The sequence below is a fragment of the Polyodon spathula genome, chromosome 3, assembly GCF_017654505.1.
Source record: "Polyodon spathula isolate WHYD16114869_AA chromosome 3, ASM1765450v1, whole genome shotgun sequence".
NCBI lineage: Eukaryota > Metazoa > Chordata > Actinopteri > Acipenseriformes > Polyodontidae > Polyodon > Polyodon spathula.
This window is the reverse complement of record NC_054536.1, coordinates 97,106,982-97,115,464: the sequence shown is the minus strand read 5'-3', so window position 1 is coordinate 97,115,464 and position 8,483 is coordinate 97,106,982.

The window sequence follows — 8,483 nt, the reverse complement described above, 5'->3', positions numbered from 1 at the left end:
ATGTAGAAGTCATTGATAAAGAGCACAGTAAGAGTGATGTAGAAGTCATTGATAAAGAGCACAGTAAGAGTGATGTAGAAGTCATTGATAAAGAGCACAGTAAGTGTGATGTAGAAGTCATTGATAAAGAGCACAGTAAGAGTGATGTAGAAGTCATTGAAAAAGAGCACAGTAAGAGTGATGTAGAAGTCATTGATAAAGAGCACAGTAAGAGTGATGTAGAAGACATTGATAAAGAGCACAGTAAGAGTGATGTAGAGTCATTGATAAAGAGCACAGTAAGAGTGATGTAGAAGTCATTGATAAAGAGCACAGTAAGAGTGATGTAGAGGTCATTGATAAAGAGCACAGTAAGAGTGATGTAGAAGTCATTGATAAAGAGCACAGTAAGAGTGATGTAGAAGTCATTGATAAAGAGCACAGTAAGAGTGATGTAGAAGTCATTGATAAAGAGCACAGTAAGAGTGATGTAGAAGTCATTGATAAAGAGCACAGTAAGAGTGATGTAGAAGTCATTGATAAAGAGCACAGTAAGAGTGATGTAGAGGTCATTGATAAAGAGCACAGTAAGAGTGATGTAGAAGTCATTGATAAAGAGCACAGTAAGAGTGATGTAGAAGTCATTGATAAAGAGCACAGTAAGAGTGATGTAGAAGTCATTGATAAAGAGCACAGTAAGAGTGATGTAGAAGTCATTGATAAAGAGCACAGTAAGAGTGATGTAGAAGTCATTGATAAAGAGCACAGTAAGAGTGATGTAGAAGTCATTGATAAAGAGCACAGTAAGAGTGATGTAGAAGTCATTGATAAAGAGCACAGTAAGAGTGATGTAGAAGTCATTGATAAAGAGCACAGTAAGAGTGATGTAGAAGTCATTGATAAAGAGCACAGTAAGAGTGATGTAGAAGTCATTGATAAAGAGCACAGTAAGAGTGATGTAGAAGTCATTGATAAAGAGCACAGTAAGAGTGATGTAGAAGTCATTGATAAAGAGCACAGTAAGAGTGATGTAGAAGTCATTGATAAAGAGCACAGTAAGAGTGATGTAGAAGTCATTGATAAAGAGCACAGTAAGAGTGATGTAGAAGTCATTGATAAAGAGCACAGTAAGAGTGATGTAGAAGTCATTGATAAAGAGCACAGTAAGAGTGATGTAGAAGTCATTGATAAAGAGCACAGTAAGAGTGATGTAGAAGTCATTGATAAAGAGCACAGTAACAGTGAGTAGAAGTCATTGATAAAGAGCACAGTAAGAGTGATGTAGAAGTCATTGATAAAGAGAACAGTAAGAGTGATGTAGAGGTCATTGATAAAGAGCACAGTAAGAGTGATGTAGAAGTCATTGATAAAGAGCACAGTAAGAGTGATGTAGAAGTCATTGATAAAGAGCACAGTAAGAGTGATGTAGAAGTCATTGATAAAGAGCACAGTAAGAGTGATGTAGAAGTCATTGATAAAGAGCACAGTAAGAGTGATGTAGAAGTCATTGATAAAGAGCACAGTAAGAGTGATGTAGAAGTCATTGATAAAGAGCACAGTAAGAGTGATGTAGAAGTCATTGATAAAGAGCACAGTAAGAGTGATGTAGAAGTCATTGATAAAGAGCACAGTAAGAGTGATGTAGAAGTCATTGATAAAGAGCACAGTAAGAGTGATGTAGAAGTCATTGATAAAGAGCACAGTAAGAGTGATGTAGAAGTCATTGATAAAGAGCACAGTAAGAGTGATGTAGAGGTCATTGATAAAGAGCACAGTAAGAGTGATGTAGAAGTCATTGATAAAGAGCACAGTAAGAGTGATGTAGAAGTCATTGATAAAGAGCACAGTAAGAGTGATGTAGAAGTCATTGATAAAGAGCACAGTAAGAGTGATGTAGAAGTCATTGATAAAGAGCACAGTAAGAGTGATGTAGAAGTCATTGATAAAGAGCACAGTAAGAGTGATGTAGAAGTCATTGATAAAGAGCACAGTAAGAGTGATGTAGAAGTCATTGATAAAGAGCACAGTAAGAGTGATGTAGAAGTCATTGATAAAGAGCACAGTAAGAGTGATGTAGAAGTCATTGATAAAGAGCACAGTAAGAGTGATGTGATGATAGAAGTCATTGATAAAGAGCACAGTAAGAGTGATGTAGAAGTCATTGATAAAGAGCACAGTAAGAGTGATGTAGAAGTCATTGATAAAGAGCACAGTAAGAGTGATGTAGAAGTCATTGATAAAGAGCACAGTAAGAGTGATGTAGAAGTCATTGATAAAGAGCACAGTATGTAGAAGATTGATAAAGAGATGTGATGTAGAGGTCATTGATAAAGAGCACAGTAAGAGTGATGTAGAAGTCATTGATAAAGAGCACAGTAAGAGTGATGTAGAAGTCATTGATAAAGAGCACAGTAAGAGTGATGTAGAAGTCATTGATAAAGAGCACAGTAAGAGTGATGTAGAAGTCATTGATAAAGAGCACAGTAAGAGTGATGTAGAGGTCATTGATAAAGAGCACAGTAAGAGTGATGTAGAAGTCATTGATAAAGAGCACAGTAAGAGTGATGTAGAAGTCATTGATAAAGAGCACAGTAAGAGTGATGTAGAAGTCATTGATAAAGAGCACAGTAAGAGTGATGTAGAAGTCATTGATAAAGAGCACAGTAAGAGTGATGTATGAAGTCATTGATAAAGAGCACAGTAAGAGTGATGTAGAGGTCATTGATAAAGAGCACAGTAAGAGTGATGTAGAAGTCATTGATAAAGAGCACAGTAAGAGTGATGTAGAAGTCATTGATAAAGAGCACAGTAAGAGTGATGTAGAAGTCATTGATAAAGAGCACAGTAAGAGTGATGTAGAAGTCATTGATAAAGAGCACAGTAAGAGTGATGTAGAAGTCATTGATAAAGAGCACAGTAAGAGTGATGTAGAAGTCATTGATAAAGAGCACAGTAAGAGTGATGTAGAAGTCATTGATAAAGAGCACAGTAAGAGTGATGTAGAAGTCATTGATAAAGAGCACAGTAAGAGTGATGTAGAAGTCATTGATAAAGAGCACAGTAAGAGTGATGTAGAAGTCATTGATAAAGAGCACAGTAAGTGAGTGATGTAGAAGTCATTGATAAAGAGCACAGTAAGAGTGATGTAGAAGTCATTGATAAAGAGCACAGTAAGAGTGATGTAGAAGTCATTGATAAAGAGCACAGTAAGAGTGATGTAGAAGTCATTGATAAAGAGCACAGTAAGAGTGATGTAGAAGTCATTGATAAAGAGCACAGTAAGAGTGATGTAGAAGTCATTGATAAAGAGCACAGTAAGAGTGATGTAGAAGTCATTGATAAAGAGCACAGTAAGAGTGATGTAGAAGTCATTGATAAAGAGCACAGTAAGAGTGATGTAGAGGTCATTGATAAAGAGCACAGTAAGAGTGATGTAGAAGTCATTGATAAAGAGCACAGTAAGAGTGATGTAGAAGTCATTGATAAAGAGCACAGTAAGAGTGATGTAGAGGTCATTGATAAAGAGCACAGTAAGAGTGATGTAGAAGTCATTGATAAAGAGCACAGTAACAGTGATGTAGAAGTCATTGATAAAGAGCACAGTAACAGTGATGTAGAAGTCATTGATAAAGAGCACAGTAAGAGTGATGTAGAAGTCATTGATAAAGAGCACAGTAACAGTGATGTAGAAGTCATTGATAAAGAGCACAGTAACAGTGATGTAGAAGTCATTGATAAAGAGCACATTAAGAGTGATGTAGAAGTCATTGATAAAGAGCACAGTAAGAGTGATGTAGAAGTCATTGATAAAGAGCACAGTAACAGTGATTTAGAAGTCATTGATAAAGAGCACAGTAACATGATGTAGAAGTCATTGATTCAGGTTGATGTTAGTAGCTTATTGATCCCAAAATCTCATCAAGCAGCTTCTTGAAGGAAGTCAGGGTGTCAGCTTCAACACGAGACATTGCTGTTTGGGAGTAGTTGATTGATCCTAGAATCTCCTCACAGAATCTTCAAGGATCCCATTTCTGCTTCAACAAAAATTACTGGGGAGTTGATTCCAGACTGTCCTGGAGTGTTCAAGACATTTCTGAGTCAACAGGTCTTTTTCATAGATTCCTTCTCCAATTTCAATATCTCCCATATGATATTTATAATGTACATTTTTATTTCCTGCGTGCAGTACCTTACACTTTTCTCTATTAAATGTCATTTGCCATGTGTCTGCCCAGTTCTGAATCTTGTCTAGATCATTTTGAATGACCTTTGCTGTACATACGTTTCCTTGAATCCCAACTGCGTTCAGTTTGAGAATTAATCTTTTGTGCGGGACTTTGTCAAAAGCTTTCTGGAAATCTAAATAAACCATGTCATATGCTTTGCAATTATCCATTATGGATGTTGCATCCTCAAAAAAATCAAGCAAGTTAGTTAGGCACGATCTCCCTTTCCTAAAACCATGTTGACTGTCTCCCAGTACCCTGTTACCATATAGGTAATTTTCCATTTTGGATCTTATTATAGTTTCCATAAGTTTGCATATAATAGAAGTCAGGCTTACTGGTCTGTAGTTACCTGGTTCAGTTTTGTTTCCCTTTTTGTGGATCGGTATTACGTTTGCAATTTTCCAGTCTGTCGGTACCACCCCTGTGTCAAGAGACTGCTGCATGATCTTGGTTAGCGGTTTGTAAATTACTTCTTTCATTTCTTTGAGTACTACTGGGAGGATCTCATCCGGCCCAGGGGATTTGTTTATTTTAAGAGCTCCTAGTCCCTTTAACACTTCTGCCTCAGTTATGCTAAAGTTATTTAAAACTGGATAGGAACTGGATGACATGTGGGGCATGTTGTCAGTATCTTCCTTTGTAAAAACTTGTGAAAAGTAATCATTTAACATATTTGCTATTTTTTTTTCTTCCTCTACGATTTTGCCATTTGTATCTCTTAAACATTTAATCTCCTCTTTGAATGTTCTCTTGCTGTTGTAATATTGGAAAAACATTTTGGAATTGGTTTTAGCTCCCTTAGCAATGTTCATTTCTATTTCTCTCTTGGCCTTTCTAACTTCCTTTTTGACTTGCGTTTGCAGTTCTGTGTACTCTTTCTGCGTACTTTCTTTTTGGTCCTTTTTTAATGCTCTGTAAAGTGCCTTTTTTCGCTGAATATTTTTTTTAATTGATCTATTAAACCATTTTGGCAATTTAGTTTTACATTTAGATTTGTCTACTTTAGGGATGTAATTGTTTTGCGCCTCTAGTACTACATTTTTGAAGAACAACCATCCTTCTTCTGTGGGTGTTTTCTCTATTTTACTCCAATCTACTTCTGTTAGTCTCTGTTTCATGCCTTCATAGTTTGCTTTTCTAAAATTGTAAACCTTAGCTTTAGTCATTACTTTTGGGGATTTAAAAAACACTTCAAATGAGACCATGTTGTGGTCTGAGTTTGCCAGTGGTTCTCTGACCTCTGTTTTAGTTATTCTATCTTCGTTATTTGAAAAGACTAAATCAAGGCATGCCTCCCCTCTAGTGGGTGCCTTCACAAATTGTGTTAGGAAGCAGTCATTTGTCATTTCCACCATTTCTATTTCATCCTTCGTGCTACCCACCGGGTTTTCCCATTTTATTTGGGGGAAGTTGAAATCCCCCATTAGTATGGCTTCTCCTTTGCTACACACATTTCTAATGTCATTGTATAACAGATTATTGTGCTCACCGTCTGAATCTGGCGGTCTATAGCATGCTCCTATTATTATGCCCTTTGAATTTTTGTCCGTTATTCTGACCCATATTGATTCGGCTTTATTTTCTTTGTCCAGGTTTAACACCTGGGCTTCAAGACTGTTTCTTATGTATAGCGCTACCCCTCCTCCTCTTCTGTCCTGCCTGTCTTTCCTATACAGTGTATACCCACAAATATTATATTCGTCCCCATCACTCTCAGACAACCACGTTTCTGTAACACCTATCACATCATAGTTACCTGTTAGTGCAGTAGCTTCAAGTTCTAGAATTTTGTTTCTGATACTTCTAGCATTTAGATAAATACATTTAATGGTTGTCTTACCTGAGTTGTTGTTCTTGTTTTGATGCGGTCTCCCTTCTGTTTTTTTGTTGATTTCTCCCCCCTTCCTTTCTAGTTTAAATGCTTCCGAACCTGCTCGAGGATCTTTTCTCCGAGTAGACTAGTTCCCTTGTTATTTAAATGCAGTCCATCCCGTCTATACAGATAGTCCTCGTTGTAGAATGTGGTCCAATGATCAAGATAGGTGAAGCCTTCCCGTGTGCACCACGTCTTCAGCCATGCGTTTTGATTAATTATTTCCAGCTGTCCATATGGTCCTTTGCAAGGTGCGGGTAGTATACCAGAAAATACCACAGTTTTGGTTTTCTCTTTTAATTTCCTTCCTAGCTCTCTGAATTTGTTTTGCAGGGATTTTGGTCTGTCTCTTCCAATGTTGTTTGTACCGATGTGGATGACTACTACCGGGTCGTCTCCTGTTCGTTCTAGGAGCCTGTCCACGTTCTCAGTGATGTGCTTGACCGAGGCTCCCGGAAGGCAGCACACTGTTGTAGTAAGGGGGTCCAAACTGCGAACTGAACTTGCTGTGTTTCTCAATATGGAGTCCCCAACAATCATGACCTCCCTTCTTTTTGCTGTCTGGTCACCACTGTCAATAGGGTCCTGGATGTTGTTCCTTTCATTCTCTTGTTGTTGGTTCTGCTCATCAAAATTCTGAAGTGACTCAAATCTGTTGGTTGTTTTGATTTCTGGTGGTTGTGTTTGACGAAGTTTCTTTTTTTTCCCTGCTTCTGCCTACCTGAACCCAGTTGTTCTGACCTTCTATCTCCCTGGTGGCTTTCAGTCTGTTAGGGGTGATGCAGACTTCCATGAATTGTGGGTGTGCCAGTTCCTCAAGATCCTGTTGCTGTCTCACTTCTTCCAGCTCCATTTCTAGCATACTTACTAGTTTATGCAAATCCTGGATCGCGCGGCACTTTACGCACACTTGGTTTAGCTCCGCTGGGTTTTCTCGGATTTCCCACATCAAGCAGGTGTCACAGATTACTGGCTTGAAGACCATGTTGAGGTTTTTTTTTTTGAAGTTTAGTTTCTTCTGCAGCCGTCAACCTGCTTTCAAACTGCTTCGAAACTGCTCTGTACTTTTCCACGCCTGTACTTCTCCCACTCGCTGTCGCTTCCACTCGCTGTCGCTGGGAAGACTGCCTCGTTTAACTGCGTTGTTCTGCTGTGCTGTTGGCTCCTCCCCTCGCCCGTGTCTCAAAACGGCGCTGAATTTGAATCAGCTGCTCCGAGTTTCAGCTTGTTTGTTATCAGAAAAACACACGCGTCTGTCTGACTTTGAGCTGCTGCTATGTTTCCCCAATGTCCTCTGTTTTCTGATTAAAGCAATTCAAGATGCAATTTCTCCTTTCTGCTTCGAAACTGCTCTGTACTTTTCCACACCTGTACTTCTCCCACTCGTGGTCGCTTCCACTCGCTGTCGCTGGGAAGACTGCCTCGTTTAACTGTTGATGTAGAAATCATTGATAAAGAGCACAGTAACAGTGATGTAGAGGTCATTGATAAAGAGCACAGTAAGAGTGATATAGAAGTCATTGATGAAGAGTACAGTAAGTGTTATGTAGAGGTCATTGATAAAGAGCACAGTAAGAGTGATGTAGAAGTCATTGATAAAGAGCACAGTAAGAGTGATGTAGAAGTCGTTGATAAAGAGCACAGTAACAGTGATGTAGAGGTCATTGATAAAGAGCACAGTAAGAGTGATATAGAAGTCATTGATGAAGAGTACAGTAAGTGTTATGTAGAGGTCATTGATAAAGAGCACATTAAGAGTGATGTAGAAGTCATTGATAAAGAGCACAGTAACAGTGATGTAGAAGTCATTGATAAAGAGCACAGTAAGAGTGATGTAGAGGTCATTGATAAAGAGCACAGTAAGAGTGATGTAGAGGTCATTGATATAGAGCACAGTAACAGTGATGTAGATGTCATTGATAAAGAGCACAGTAAGACTGAGGTAGAAGTCATTGATAAATAGCACAGTAAGAGTGATGTAGAAGTCATTGATAAAGAGCACAGTAAGAGTGATGTAGATGTCATTGATAAAGAGCACAGCAACAATGATGTAGAAGTCATTGATACAGAGCACAGTAAGTGTGATGTAGAAGTCATTGATAAAGAGCCCAGTAAGAGTGATGTAGAAGTCATTGATAAAGAGGACTGTAAGAGTGATGTAGAAATCATTGATAAAGAGCACAGTACGAGTGATGTGAAGGTTATTGATAAAGAGCACAGTAAGAGTGATGTAGAAGTCATTGATAAAGTGCACAGTAAGAGTGATGTAGAAGTCATTGATAAAGAGCACAGTAAGAGTGATGTAGAAGTCATTGATAAAGAGCACAGTAAGAGTGATGTAGAAGTCATTGATAAATAGCACAGTAAGTGTGATGTAGAGGTCATTGATAAAGAGCACAGTA